Source organism: Engraulis encrasicolus, unplaced genomic scaffold (genome assembly GCF_034702125.1).
Source record: "Engraulis encrasicolus isolate BLACKSEA-1 unplaced genomic scaffold, IST_EnEncr_1.0 scaffold_269_np1212, whole genome shotgun sequence".
In the NCBI taxonomy this organism is placed as follows: domain Eukaryota; kingdom Metazoa; phylum Chordata; class Actinopteri; order Clupeiformes; family Engraulidae; genus Engraulis; species Engraulis encrasicolus.
In genome coordinates, this window is record NW_026945554.1 from 20,001 (window position 1) to 35,000 (window position 15,000).

Here is a 15,000-nt window from a genome sequence, read left to right on the forward strand (position 1 = left end):
TCTTCTCCTCCAGATCTCCTTTCTCTATCCCTCTCTCGCTAATGTCTATCTCTCTCTTCTCCTCCACAGCTGATCTGTCTCTCTCTCACTTTATCTCTCCATCTCTTACCCCCCCCCGACCCATCTAGATCTCTCTCCCTTTCTTTCTTTCTTTCTTTCTTTCTTTCTTTCTTTTCATTTCTTTCTTTCTTTCTTTCTTTCTTTATTTCTTCTTTCTTCCTTTCATTCGTTCTTTCTGTTTCTCTCTCTCTCTCTTTCTCTCTCTCCATCTCTCTCTCTCTCTCTCTCTCTCTCTCTCTCTCTCTCTCTCTCTCTCTGTGTGTGTGTGTGTGTGTGTGTGTGTGTGTGTGTGTGTGTGTGTGTGTGTGTGTGTGTGTGTGTGTTCTGATAGTGTTCTGATAGTGGTATATGACATGTTCTCATTTTCTCCTCCATCCTGCAGGTGCTGAGCAGAGCAGCAGTGAGGAGCCCTGAGATGACACCAGCACACACACACACACACACACACACACACACACACACACACACACACACACACACACACACACACACACACACACACACACACACACACACACACACACACACAGAGCAGCAGTGAGGAGCCCTGAGATGACACCAGCACACACACACACACACACACACACACACACACACACACACACACACACACACACACACACACACACACACAAACACACACACAGACACACACACACACACACACACACACACACACACACACACACACACACACACACACACACACACACACACACACACACACACACACACACACAAACACACACACACACACACACACACAAACAAACACACACAAACAAACACACACAAAAACACACACACACACACGGACACACACACACACACACACACACAAACACTCCATTCCACAGCAGTAGTGTCAGTACTGTATATATTGAACAGATCTAAAGACCTTTGTGTATTTTTCCTCAAATTCCGTTTTTTTTCGGATTTCTTTTTTTGCCATATCGGATTTTTTACATTTTCCAGCTTATTTTCGCCCCCCCTAAAAAAAAAAACAAAAAAACAGAGCTGGACAGAGCCAGCCACACATGCGCATATACTGAAGTCGGGCTGGCCTGGGGCTGCATTTGTTTCTCTTGAATAAGATTACGTTTTATTGCAACGTTTTTTCATATGGAAATATTATTGATGGAAATATTAACATGTCTGAATGCAATACTGATGAGTATGTAAAAATTATAAAGATATGATTTGAACCCTCATGTGGATGAAATAAAGAACTTAAGTATTTACTGATGCACTTATTTTTGCTTTGCTGTTTTTATCTCATCAATTATATCAACTAGGTGTGTGTTTGTCTATGTGTGTGTGGGGGGAGAGGGAGAGAGTAGTGTAGTATATTTCTTTCCAGAAAAAAATAAATGTGTTAATAAGCGTTGCTCTAATCAATCGACTGCCAATCATAATTGGCCGATATTGCCTTCAAATAGGTGATCACAATCGCTGCTATTAAACTCCACAACTTTTAACTATTATTGAAACTTTTTCCCCTTTCCACCTGGTGCTGCACATATAAGGTGCTTTAATGGCTCTGTGCATAGCTGGAACTCAGCACCAATAGAAGGCATCTTTACTTGAACTTAACTTTACTTGAATTATTATTATTAAGCGGGCTTGCGGAGCAAGAGCAGAGCTCTTGCAGAGCAAGGCCCGATTATAGTAATCTCTAAGTCCTGTTTCTTATTATTATCGTTCTTGTGCAGGGCAGCAGCAAAATAGAAAATGGATCTCCTCCTAGGCCTTTCGAGATAGAGACACCGTTCAAACACTAAAACGACCGGCTCGGCTTGGAGATCGCGTCTCGTTATAGGCTTCTCCGTGTCTCTTGTCGTTTTCCCGTTTTTGGCGATTTTGTGAAAACAATGGTGGAACCTTCATGAACCAAAGTTCCGCCACTCTAGAGATTAGAGTGTAGGAGGCTTTTTCGGTCATAAAACATCAACACTTTCACCTAGAAGTTTAGTTGACGCGTTGTTAGCGAGCTCTATGGGATGTCTCCAAATTGTGAAAGTTTCATCTCCCAACTCCCAATACTTTTTAAATGGCAGGTTTGTAAAAAAAACAGGCCTGGCTCTATGGAGAATCCCATTCTTTCGAAAAGTGCATTTTTCAAGAGATCAGCGCATGTCCCACACGGAGGTCCATTTGTGCCTGAACCCTTTCACCTATAAACTTCATTCAAAGACTGTTAGAGAGATCACAAGCATGACTCCGATCTGTGAAAAGGACACGTGCCAACTCCTTTTAGTTTTTTTACAACGATGTTGTAAAGACAAAAAACTCATTCTCATTTTCTCCCCCTGTTAAAGGCTCAATACTAACTGTCAGTTAGTATCAGAACAGGTGCTCCCAATGAAGGATTCCATCTTAACTGCCACTGTCTCAAGATTCTATTCTTAACGAGCAGGTGCGAGCAGCCATTCTAGAAGGCTATTGTTCAGCTCTTCAATGCAATCTAATATAGTCTTGCTGGACTATGTATGACAGCTAGCTGCTTGGCTTAGTGGTAATGCATGCCACTGCATTAGAGATATGGAGGTTGAGGGTTCGAATCCCATCTGAAGCCATGTTGATTTTCTAAATTATATCATATGCAGCGTTCCTTGGCCGACTTAAAATGCCATGTATATCATTTAGTATGGATGGCAAATGTGCTGACTTACAGATATTGAAGTTGGGGGTTCGAAACCCAGTCAAAGCCATGTTGATTTTCAAAATTACATCATATGCAGTGTTCCTTGGCCAACTTAAAATGCCATGTATGTCATTTAGTATGCATTGCAAATGTGCTGGATTACAGATATGGAGGTTGGGGGTTCGAATCCCAGTCAAAGCCATGTTGATTTTCTAAATTATATCATATGCAGCGTTCCTTGGCCGACTTAAAATGCCATGTATATCATTTAGTATGGATGGCAAATGTGCTGAATTACAGATATTGAGGTTGGGGGTTCGAAACCCAGTCAAAGCCATGTTGATTTTCAAAATTACATCATATGCAGTGTTCCTTGGCCAACTTAAAATGCCATGTATGTCATTTAGTATGCATGGCAAATGTGCTGGATTACAGATATGGAGGTTGGGGGTTCGAATCCCAGTCAAAGCCATGTTGACTTTCAAAATTATATCATATGCAGTGTTCCTTGGCCAATTTAAAATGCCATGTATGTCATTTAGTATGAATGGCAAATGTGCTGAATTAGGGATATGGGGGTTGGAGGTTCGAACCCCAGTCGAAGCCATGTTGATTTTCAAAATGATATCATATGCAGTGTTCCTTAGCCAACTTCAAATATCATGTATTGTATGTCATTTAATATCAATGGCAAAGGGGTTGGATTACAGATATGGAGGTTGTGAGTTCTAATCCCGCTCGAAGCCATGTTGATTTTCAAAATTATATCATATGCAGTGTTCCTTAGCCAACTTAAAATACCATGTATGTCATTTAGTATATCCCCAAAACGCAGAGCTACAACACTTTCAAGATGGCTGAATCCAAGATGGCTGAATTGTTTGGCCCATAACTTCTGACTGGGTGGATGGAGTTTTTCCAAGATTTCTTTTAGCTTTGTTTTCTCAATAGTACTTTGTTTCATCTCTGCCCCCAAAAGGCAAGCCCGCTTCCAGCATTTTCTGTGAGAATGCATTTCTAGTTATTATTATTATTATTATTATTATTATTATTATTATTATTATTATTATTATTAGGTGCTTTAATGGCTCTGTGCATAGCTGGAACTCAGCACCAAGAGAAGGCATATTCACTTGTTTTTAACTTTTCGGCATTAACCTTATCACAACCAGCACCAAGAGAAAGTTTTGCATAAGCCCCAGACGACTTTAGTGACAAAAGAATGGGGAGAAACGTGGGCCTATTCACTATTACTGTAGCCTCTTACTGCAGATGGGGTCACCAGCAGGCCTATTCACTATTACTGTAGCCTCTTACTGCAGATGGGGTCGCCAGCCTATTCACTATTACTGTAGCCTCTTACTGCAGATGGGGTCGCCACCGGGCCTATTCACTATTGCAGTAGTCTCTTACTGCAGATGGGGTCGCCACCGGGCCTATTCACTATTACTGTAGCCTCTTAGTGCAGATGGGGTCGCCACCGGGCCTATTCACTATTACTGTAGCCTCTTACTGCAGACGGGGCGCCGGCGTGCCTATTCACTATTACTGTAGGATCTTACTGCAGATGGGGTCGCCGGCAGGCCTAATCACTATTACTGTAGGATCTTACTGCAGATGGGGTCGCCGGCGGCCTAATCACTATTACTGTAGCCTATTAGTGCAGATGGGGTCGCCAGCGGGCCTATTCACTATTACTGTAGCCTCTTAGTGCAGATGGGGTCGCCAGCGGGCCTATTCACTATTACTGTAGCCTCTTAGTGCAGATGGGGTCGCCAGCGGGCCTATTCACTATTACTGTAGCCTCTTAGTGCAGATGGGGTCGCCAGCGGGCCTATTCACTATTACTGTAGCCTCTTACTGCAGATGGGGTCGCCGGCGGGCCTATTCACTATTACTGTAGCCTCTTACTGCAGATGGGGTCGCCAGCGGGCCTATTCACTATTACTGTAGCCTCTTACTGCAGATGGGGTCGCCGGCGGGCCTATTCACTATTGGCTGAAAATACTCACCTACTTTATAACAACATTGCTATGATATTACCAAGAGCTTTAAGTAGCATATTAAGACAAAGCCATTAAAATGTTGGTGATTGTAAGGTTATAACATGGGCTCTGGTGACAAAGCCATTACATGTAAGGTTATAACATGGACTCTGGTGACAAAGCCATTACAATTTTGGTGACTGTAAGGTTATAACATGGACTCTGGTGACAGTACATGTAAGGTTATAACAAAGACTCTGGTGACAAAGCCATTACAATTTTGGTGACATTACATGTAAGGTTATAACATGGACTCTGGTGACAGTACATGTAAGGTTATAACATGGACTCTGGTGACAGTACATGTAAGGTTATGAAATGGGCTCTGGTGACAGTACATGTAAGGTTATGAAATGGGCTCTGGTGACAGTACATGTAAGGTTATAACATGGGCTCTGGTGACAGTACATGTAAGGTTATAACATGGACTCTGGTGACCAGGGACGGAGTGGCCCACCTTTTCCCACCGGGAGAATTTTCCCCTTGGCGGCCCTCTTTAAAAAAAATAATAATAATAAATAAAATAAAAAACCAAAGCGAACAACATGGTTTCCTAACCAAAAAGACAAAAGCCACAAAATCTGCAGTCGTACTACATGTGAACATTAGTGTTGTCAAAATATCAACCTGAATTGGAGAATTTAGCCTACACCTTGATGAAATGCACAGCCAGTGGTGTAGTCTACGTAAAACGCAGGTATACGCACCCATTTCAAAATTTCAGGGATTACAGTATACCCACTTAAAATTGATTGATCCATTATTTACAATAGCACAAATATATACAGTACACATCAAAAATGCTCAAATATACAGTATACCCACTTCAAAAAGTAGACTACACCACTGGAGCCATCATCACAGTCCAAAGCATTCATAGGCCTACTAGGTTAGGCTACATCACGCTACTGTTCCATGCAAATATGCACTCCACTGTCATTTTGACAGTTTGAAATTGAAATATCGTTTAAGGAAGACAGGATGAGCATGGGCACAACGTTTTGAGTGTGGGGATTTTTAGAAGAGTAGGCTTACAAAATATAGTATAGTATAGCTTAAAAAAGAGTCTGTCTACATTGTGCAATAAACCCACCATGCAGCAAATAAGCCAAACCTAGCTACTTCAAAGCACAACCATAAGTCAACAAAATGTATAACCAAATGGTGTAGGCCTACCTTAAAACGCTGTCTTCGTCGCAGCAAATGTCTTTGTTTCTTGCAATCACTCTACTTTAATCCACAGCTTAGCCTACACACCCAGCACTGGTCACATCAGAATCTTGTGTGGTAATTATTTTGTTCCATTTCTTCAGACATAGGCTACATCCTAAATGTACCACATATAAATATATGAATGATAATAATATTATTTCGACTATAAGGAGATATACTGGTAATTCTAACAAATCAAAACAAAACCCATTGCTTCTGTTAGGTGCAGTTATCTTCCTTACCACTTGGTGGAGTCTGTTCGTAACCCAATTCAATAACCACAGAGCAAGTGAATCTGGACTGGAAAGACTGTAAACTGTAACAGTCGTGTGGGAATTGGAAAATAAATCATAATTTATTAATATTTCCATCCTTTGGTAACCAATCTACATATCACAGGTTATTTAAATACTGAAAACGAAACTGTGTTACTAAGATCTTGTAAACTTCCGCGATCTACGGTGTATGAAAATTATCAGTAGAGAAGGGGTGTGGCCAATTTACTGTTTGACACCGTCAGTGAGGTATTGCCGTCTGGTATACGGTATAAATACTGGCTAGTCAAGTCAGAGCATATTATTACATTCTCGAAACTTCAGGGCCGGTGAAGAACGCATGGTGGCTGCGATATTACATTTCACGGCCGCGGCCCACCGGGACAAGTCCCCGATCTCCCAACGGTCACTCCGCGCCTGCTGGTGACAGTACATGTGAAGTTATAAGATGGACTCTGGTGACAGTACATGTGAAGTTATAACGTGGACTCTGGTGACAGTACATGTGAAGTTATAACGTGGACTCTGGTGACAGTACATGTGAAGTTATGAGATGGAATCTGGTGACAGTACATGTGAAGTTATAACGTGGACTCTGGTGACAAAGCCATTACAATGGACTCTGTGCTAAAGGGGTTAATGCAGTAACACAACACTATCTAAGATAATCCTTGCTTTACACCATATGTGTGTATGTGTGTGTGTGTGTGTGTGTGTGTGTGTGTGTTTGTGTTTGTGTGTGTGTGTGTGTTTGTGTGTGTGTGTGTGTGTGTGTGTGTGTGTGTGTGTGTGTGTGTGTGTGTGTGTGTGTGTGTGTGTGTGTGTTTGTGTGTGTGTGCATATGTGTCGGAGAAAGAATGTAAATTCATGTACCTGTATGTTTTTTTCACTGCAGAGTGTGTGTGTGTTATTACTCTGGGTAACCTGAAGGTGGAGTATCAATGTGCATGAGATAAAGTAGTCCCTGTAATATAACTAAAAGTATTTCCCATACTGTATCTAATTTATTATAGAAGCGTAATATGTTATAGCCCTCAGACAGGCACATATGCAGACATGTTTGCCGAATTCCCTGTGTGTGTGTGCGTGCGTGCGTACACGCGTGTGCAACCCATCATTATTGACCAGTACAGGAGCCCGGAGGCTTTGAACGTCTTGGCAAACCAACGCACCGAGCACATAGACATTCATACATGCAAACACAACTATACACAGAGCGCAAAGACATTCATACATGCAAACACAACTATACACCGAGCACATAGACATTCATACATGCAAACACAACTTGAGGACATTGTCGGAATGGAGTGATTGCACTATTGCACTGCATGCAGTCTAAAGACTGCAGATTCAAACGTCTACTGTCCCTTTAAGGGTGTGCTGTACACTCTATGATCATATACTTTATTGCAGGAGTTCAAAGGTCACTCTGAAACGGGCAGCAGCCACATCAGACGGAGTGTGTTTTCCTGCTACTGGATATCAAGGTAGGACGCCTTTGATTCTCTTTTTCTTTCCATTTAAACAGATGTGGATTATTCATGAGAGTGCATGTAGTAATTCTTTGCTGTGTGATGTTTGCTATACGTTTATAATAGTTACCAAACTAAATATATTCACGGTGGATGATTACTTGTCTTTTGACGGTGACGCCTGATTCCTGATTCTCCCTCATACGTACTTAAAAAAGAAAACCCAACTCATCAATAATCCAAACCGGCAACATATTTACATATTTGTAATTATTTTTGGTAATTATTTTCCCTTGTTACCATCCTGTATTAGAGGCTGTCCTCACGTCTCTTAGTCTGCCAAGATGGCTGAATGTTGTTTACTTTGAAACAAAATGGTGTCCTGTGGCCTCATCTCCTGTCACTCTCACGTCGTGTAGCGTTTTCTTATCTGTGTATTGAGTGTAGAGTTGGTCGTGCTTATTGTAAGAATTGAGTTCCATTGAGGAAATTGAGTCATGTGTGATGTGATGTTTGTTATCATGTCTGTTGTTCTATATAGTGTGTTTGGTTGAAGAAAAACTATCGGTAACACTTTACTTAAAGCCCATATCTATAGCTCATTATAAGCGCATTTATAACAAATTATAATGCAGATTATAGATACTTACAACGTATTATGTCTACACTCACAATGCTTCATGATGCTTTATATTAACAGTTGAAGCTTATAGTACATTATGAGTACATATACCCCTCTATAAACAGACCTGGATGATAAACTGTCATAAGGACTCATATGCTATAATGTTCCATGTGAGATCACAAGTCGTCAATGTGTACTTTAAGTAAAGTTTAGTTCATATGGATGCATCTATAATGTACTGTATAATGCACATCTATAATACATCATAATGTACTATAAGCCCCATCAGGCAGCCTGTAGTTTATATCCAGTCACGAGCACTCATAACACCCTTGGATTTATAAAGCATTATAAACTAAGTTCATGGTTATTCATTACTGTTTATGTAAAACATCATGGAACATCATTAGTGTAGTCGTAATGCGCTGTAAGTAATTATAATGTGCATTATAATATGTTATTAATGCGCTATGAATATGAGCTTCATAGAAAGTGTTACTAAACTGTCAATTTCTGTTATAAAGTGGTGAAACCTATTATTATGCCTGCTATGTAGGGCACTTTTTTCAACCAGGGTCAATAATTGTATGTAGTTGGGTTGAAGCCAGCTCTTCATGTTTCTAACATGTCATGTAGTTGGGTTGAAGCCAGCTCTTCATGTTTCATGTCATGTAGTTGGGTTGAAGCCAGCTCTTCATGTTTCTAACATGTCATGTAGTTGGGTTGAAGCCAGCTCTTCATGTTTCATGTCATGTAGTTGGGTTGAAGCCAGCTCTTCACGTTTCTAATATGTCATGTAGTTGGGTTGAAGCAAGATCTTTACGTTTCTAACATGTCATGTAGTTGGGTTGAAGCCAGCTCTTCATGTTTCTAACATGTCATGTAGTTGGGTTGAAGCCAGCTCTTCATGTTTCTAACACGTCATGTAGTTGGGTTGAAGCCAGCTCTTCATGTTTCTAACATGTCATGTAGTTGGGTTGAAGCCAGCTCTTCATGTTTCTAACATGTCATGTAGTTGGGTTGAAGCCAGCTCTTCATGTTTCTAACATGTCATGTAGTTGGGTTGAAGCCAGCTCTTCATGTTTCTAACACGTCATTTAGTTGGGTTGAAGCCAGCTCTTCATGTTTCTAACATGTCATGTAGTTGGGTTGAAGCAAGATCTTCATGTTTCTAACATGTCATGTAGTTGGGTTGAAGCAAGATCTTTACGTTTCTAATATGTCATGAAGTAGCCAGGCTGTGCCATCCTAGTGAATACCTAGTCAATATTACTGCTTTGGCACTGAGCCCATTTCTTTAGACGGGTGACAGTCCTCCTAGTGACGCCACACCTTCAGGGTTGCCTCTAGTCAGGCCAAGAACCATACGAACACGATTCTGAGCTCCCGAAAAAACGGGAACTCCTCCCACTTTGTCAGCGAGCAAACAACCATTAGCAAACCAAGGGAGGCGGGTCGACCATGCCGTTTGGGAAATGTTAATTGTTATGCTCTTGGTCAGACCAAGTCTGGAAGAGATTTGAAAGTCGATGATAATCAGGCTAGTCATTTAGTTGGGTTGAAGCAAGTTCTTCATGTTTCTAATATGTCATGTAGTTGTTGGGTTTAAGCCAGCTTCCCATACATTTTAAGTCTGCTGTGTTTTAACAGGTTAATATGACATTTTAACCTGTTAAAACACGACACAACAGACTTAAAATATATGGGAATTGAGGTTGTGGAGACACCACGCAGGGGTGGGGATAGGGACAATTTACTTTTGAAAAGGGAGGCTTACTGGATACACACTCTGGATACACTCATCCCAAGAGGGATGAATGAAGAAATTATACCGCCTTGTTTTTTGTAACATATTTCTGTGATGTGGACTAGATGTTTCTGTCTCTCTCTTAGCTCTTTTTTTTATTATTAAAGAGCATGTTCCACTTGTAAGATAACGTTGTGTCTAAAAAAAGGTTTTAAACCCTTTTTTGTGTTGTCTTTTGAAGACTGACAAACCAAGACATGGACATTGAAATAATTTCTATTTGTATTTTTGTTTTGTTTTGATTGTTGGAATGTGCGTAATTGTTGTAAAGTTAGAATGATGGGTATCCATTTCATCTCCCTCTAGTGGTGCGCTTTGGGTACCTGCACTGGGCATTTTTGGAGACACCTGCGGTGGCATTTTGGGTAACTACATTTATTTAAGTCACACCTACTGGGGTCAAAGGCGAAATCGCCATTTCACACTGAAGAAGGGTGCAAGCCTGAAACGTCTGTGATGTGAGGCGATTGAAAAAGAAAAAAAAGAAATCTGAAGAGTGCTTCTTTATTTACTTACATGTATCTTTCCACCATTGTCATAGCATAGCACTGACCCAGCTAGGTCTATAGCTGCTACGCTTGTGGTAGATTACGCCATTTCACACTGAAGAAGGGTGTAAACCCGAAACGTCTGTGATGTGAGGCGATTAATAATTCATAGCATAGCACTGACCCCTGCAATCAGCTAGGCCTATCTCTAGCTCTATAGCTGCTACACGTGTGGTAGATTACGCATTCGGCTGCATATGAGAATGAATGGGAAGGGGCCCTGGAATTTGAAAACCCACCTGCGTCATTTACTGTATGTCACTGGAGTGCGATAACTTCAGTTTAACTTGTGGACCCATGTGGAGCCATTTGTGTTCTGGTTTTGACAGGTAATTAGTAGTTAAATACGTGGATTAATCAATACGTAACCGATACAATCACAGCAAATTAATCAGGTGGTGAGTAAAAGTGACTATTTTTAAAAACAAGACAGTGTGGTAGAAAACAAACAACAAGATACAGACATGGAACAGGAATTGTCCACTGCCTGATAGGTTTCAACTCCAATGCAGCGCGAGGGCATCCCCCACTTAACTGTTGCAGCGCTTTACAGTGATGTCAGGAACCGATCAGATGAGGACCCAGTTGTGTCACGTCTTACAGTTTACTTAAGGGTTTGGGGGGTAAGGGAGTTAAGAGAGAGAGAGAGAGAGAGAGAGAGAGAGAGAGAGAGAGAGAGAGAGAGAGAGAGAGAGAGAGAGAGAGAGAGAGAGAGAGAGAGGGAGAAAGAGAGAGAGAGGGAGAAAGAGAGAGAGAGGGAGAAAGAGAGAGAGAGAGAGAGATGGAGAGAGAGAGAGAGAGAGAGAGGGAGAAAGAGAGAGAGAGGGAGAGAGAGAGAGAGATGGAGAGAGAGAGAGAGAGAGAGAGAGAGAGAGAGAGAGAGAGAGAGAGAAGGGCTAACTCACAGGCGCTGGAGAGTGAGCTCATGAAAGATATTGTAGTGCTAAGCTTAACTATTTGGTTCGTTTATGCAGTGCAAATGTAAACCGTGCTCCAAAGCATGTGGTGTGTGGTAGTCTGCTCAATTAGTTGTGGCAGAAATGTAGGCTATATGTCCTTAAAGCTAAAGACTTCTCCTTGAAGAGCTGTATACCAAAGAAATGATGTGGCAAAAATACACTGAAGCCAACCGGTGTATCTGGACTTTTCAATGCTACAACTAATAATAATAATAATATATATTTTATACCACAAGCAATTTCTGTGGTCAATAAAAAAAGCTAGACAGGTGTAATGGAAAACAAGGGGTCTGGATCTGGTACCTGACTTGTATATGACGTGTATGCTGGGTGGCTAGAGGGAGGGGATGTGGATCTGGTACCTGACTTGTATATGATGTGTATGCCTCGAAGGATCTGTCGTAAAGGTGGTTGCTTTCAATATAGGCGTAAAACGCAGGGGGACTGATTTGTATAAAATACGGCCCTTGGAGGAATTTGAAGTGGCCCCTCGAATGAAAAAGGTTCCCCACCCCCGATTCAATTCCTTAAAGGCTTCTGTTTGTCCGTGTGTATTTGTTTGTTTCTGTGTGTGTCTGTGTGTGTATGTGTGTGTGTGTGTGTGTGTGTGTGTCTGTCTGTCTGTCTGTCTGTCTGTCTGTCTGTCTGTCTGTCTGTCTGTCTGTCTGTCTGTCTGTCTGCCTGTCTCTCTGTCCACACTCTCATCTCTCTCTTATTGTCTAGGATGCAGGAGTCTGTATCTAAGAGGAGACCACCCTCTCTTAATGTCTTTCTGTCTGTCCAGACACATTCTCATCTCTCTCTTATTGTCTAGGATGGAGGAGTCTGAATCTAGACCTCCCTCTCCTGCACCCACCTGTGTGTCAATGAAGAGTGACCGGTCAAGAGGTTTAGGCACTCATTTTAAAGGAGGAGACTCTTCACCTCAATAGTAAGATCAGCACTCTACAATTCACATCTCTCTCTCTCTCTCTCTCTCTCTCTCTCTCTCTCTCTCTCTCTCTCTCAATCACACACACACACACACACGCACACTCACACGTGTACACACACACACACACACACACACACACACACACACACACACACACACACACACACACACACACACACACACACACACACACACACACACACACACACACCGAAGGTGTTCATATGGTGATGATAAACAAATTACTGTCAGTGAACACACTAGTGTGTGTGTCTGTCTGTCTGTCTGTCTGTCTGTCTGTCTGTCTGTCTGTCTGTCTGTCTGTCTGTCTGTCTGTCTGTCTGTCTGTCTGTCTGTCTGTCTGTCTGTCTGTCTGTCCATACTCTCATCCCTCTCTTATTGTCTAGGATGGGGCAGTCTGAATCTAGACCTCCCTCTCCTGCACCCACCTGTGTGTCTATGAAGAGTGACCAGTCCAAAGATGGCTTCATTCATTTTAAAGGAGGAGACTCTTCACCTCAACAGTAAGATCAGCACTCTACAATTCACATAGCCTCCTGACTACCAGGGGAAAAAAAGTTTTTAAATCTTTTTTTTTTTTTACTTCCCCAATTGTTTGAAGGCAAAAAATGAGATTGACAACATTTTTTTCGAATTTTTATTTTTTATTTTAAAGATTTAATGTGTCCACTACAGTGGACATTGGAAGGCCGTACATTGAAAATGTACCTTAATTGCTATCAATCAATCTGGATGAAAAAGCATAACAATCAGTTTAATTATTAGTAAATTTGAGCATTTATGAGTTAACAATGAGTGTTTTATTGGTTTGAGGTGGAAACTGGATGTGTCTGTGACCATTATCATTCATGCAGGTCATCTCAAGTCAAAACAATTTTGTTTTAAGCAACTGGACTTGCAGTTGAAGCTTGAATGACATGTGGTCCCTCAACTGAGAACTTTCACCAGAGTTGACTAATTTTATAGTTCTGATGTGTGAAATATGGGTTATTATCTCTGGAACAAACATGTGCTCATGTCTATAGGATTAATTTAGTCTTAATTTAATTTTTGGTTGAAATATTGTCCTGCAAAGTTCAGACACACATCAGAGTCATGCTCCACATGGGGCGACAAATGCATCAATAGGAAACGTTCTGCTTGTTCTGATTCTACTTTTCCTGCTTGAAATGAATCCTAAGAGGTCTCTGAATATTCAGCATCTTCCTCAAACATCACATCTAGGATTATTTATCAATAATGTGCTGTAAAGTGTCTCTCCTTCTGATTCTGATACTGACTTTCTGACTGGAAAAATACTAACAAAATGGAAGATGTCACTACCAATGTCCATTTTAGAGGACATTTCTTTAACGCCTAAATATGGGAATTAAATAATGTTACATTAATTTAGAAATGGTTTAATTGTACTCTGAAGAGATTGAAATAACATATAAAGATGATGTTTTAAGACAATAATTGCCCACTTTAAAGTATTATGCATTTACTTTCCCTTTAACCAAAAGCGGCCTATTTTTAATGGACACCATTTTCCTTGCAAATAAATAGAAAGTTCCCAAAACCCCACCCCTACACACATGGTATCATTGGAAAGCTCTGAATGTCCTCTTTAAAGACCATTGGGAGTTAGCACAGTAGTGTGTATGGGGTGGGAGATATTGCAGTTTACAAATGTCCTCTAGAGAGGACAAAAATGAACTGCTGGTAGTCAGGAGGATATCTCTCTCTCTCTCTCTCTTTCTCTCTCATCCTTCTCATATTGTTGTGGATCAATAGCTGTCTTAAGAGTTAACCACCTCCACACAAACACACACACACACACACTGTTACGCCCCAAGTGGCGTGACTACTTTCCTGTCATGTGGCCGTTTGTGATTATGCTTTGCAGGTGCGTTGATTGCTGGGATGCTGATGACGGGCAATTGGTAACCGGTGCGCAATCCTGCCGGTGCCCTATTTAAGACGTCAGTTGGCATTCGGAAGCAGAGAGCAGCGGACGCAAAGCACAGACTTTGGCTGTGTCTGGGTTGCTTGCCCCTTGAGGGCCCAGACTAATGCTGCCTTGTTGCTGCCTTCGATTATTTGTATTTGCATGTGTTGGTCCGTTGGAAATGTGCGTTGTATTAGTTAACTTGTGCGTTGAAATATTGGTACGTTGAAGCATTGAATTGCTGTTGTCATTATGGTGCGTTGGTCCGTTGTAATTTGGTATGTTTTGATATGGTGCGTTATGGAACATGTAAAATAAATAATCGATAGGCCTAATTATCCATCTGACTCCGTCTTCCTTTTATGTTTTGGCTACCTTGAGCCAGGTGGCCTTAACATATGGGGGCTCGTCCAAAGCTTTTAATCTTGTGAAATTTCAAATTCTTTTGTCGCAACGTTGAAGGTT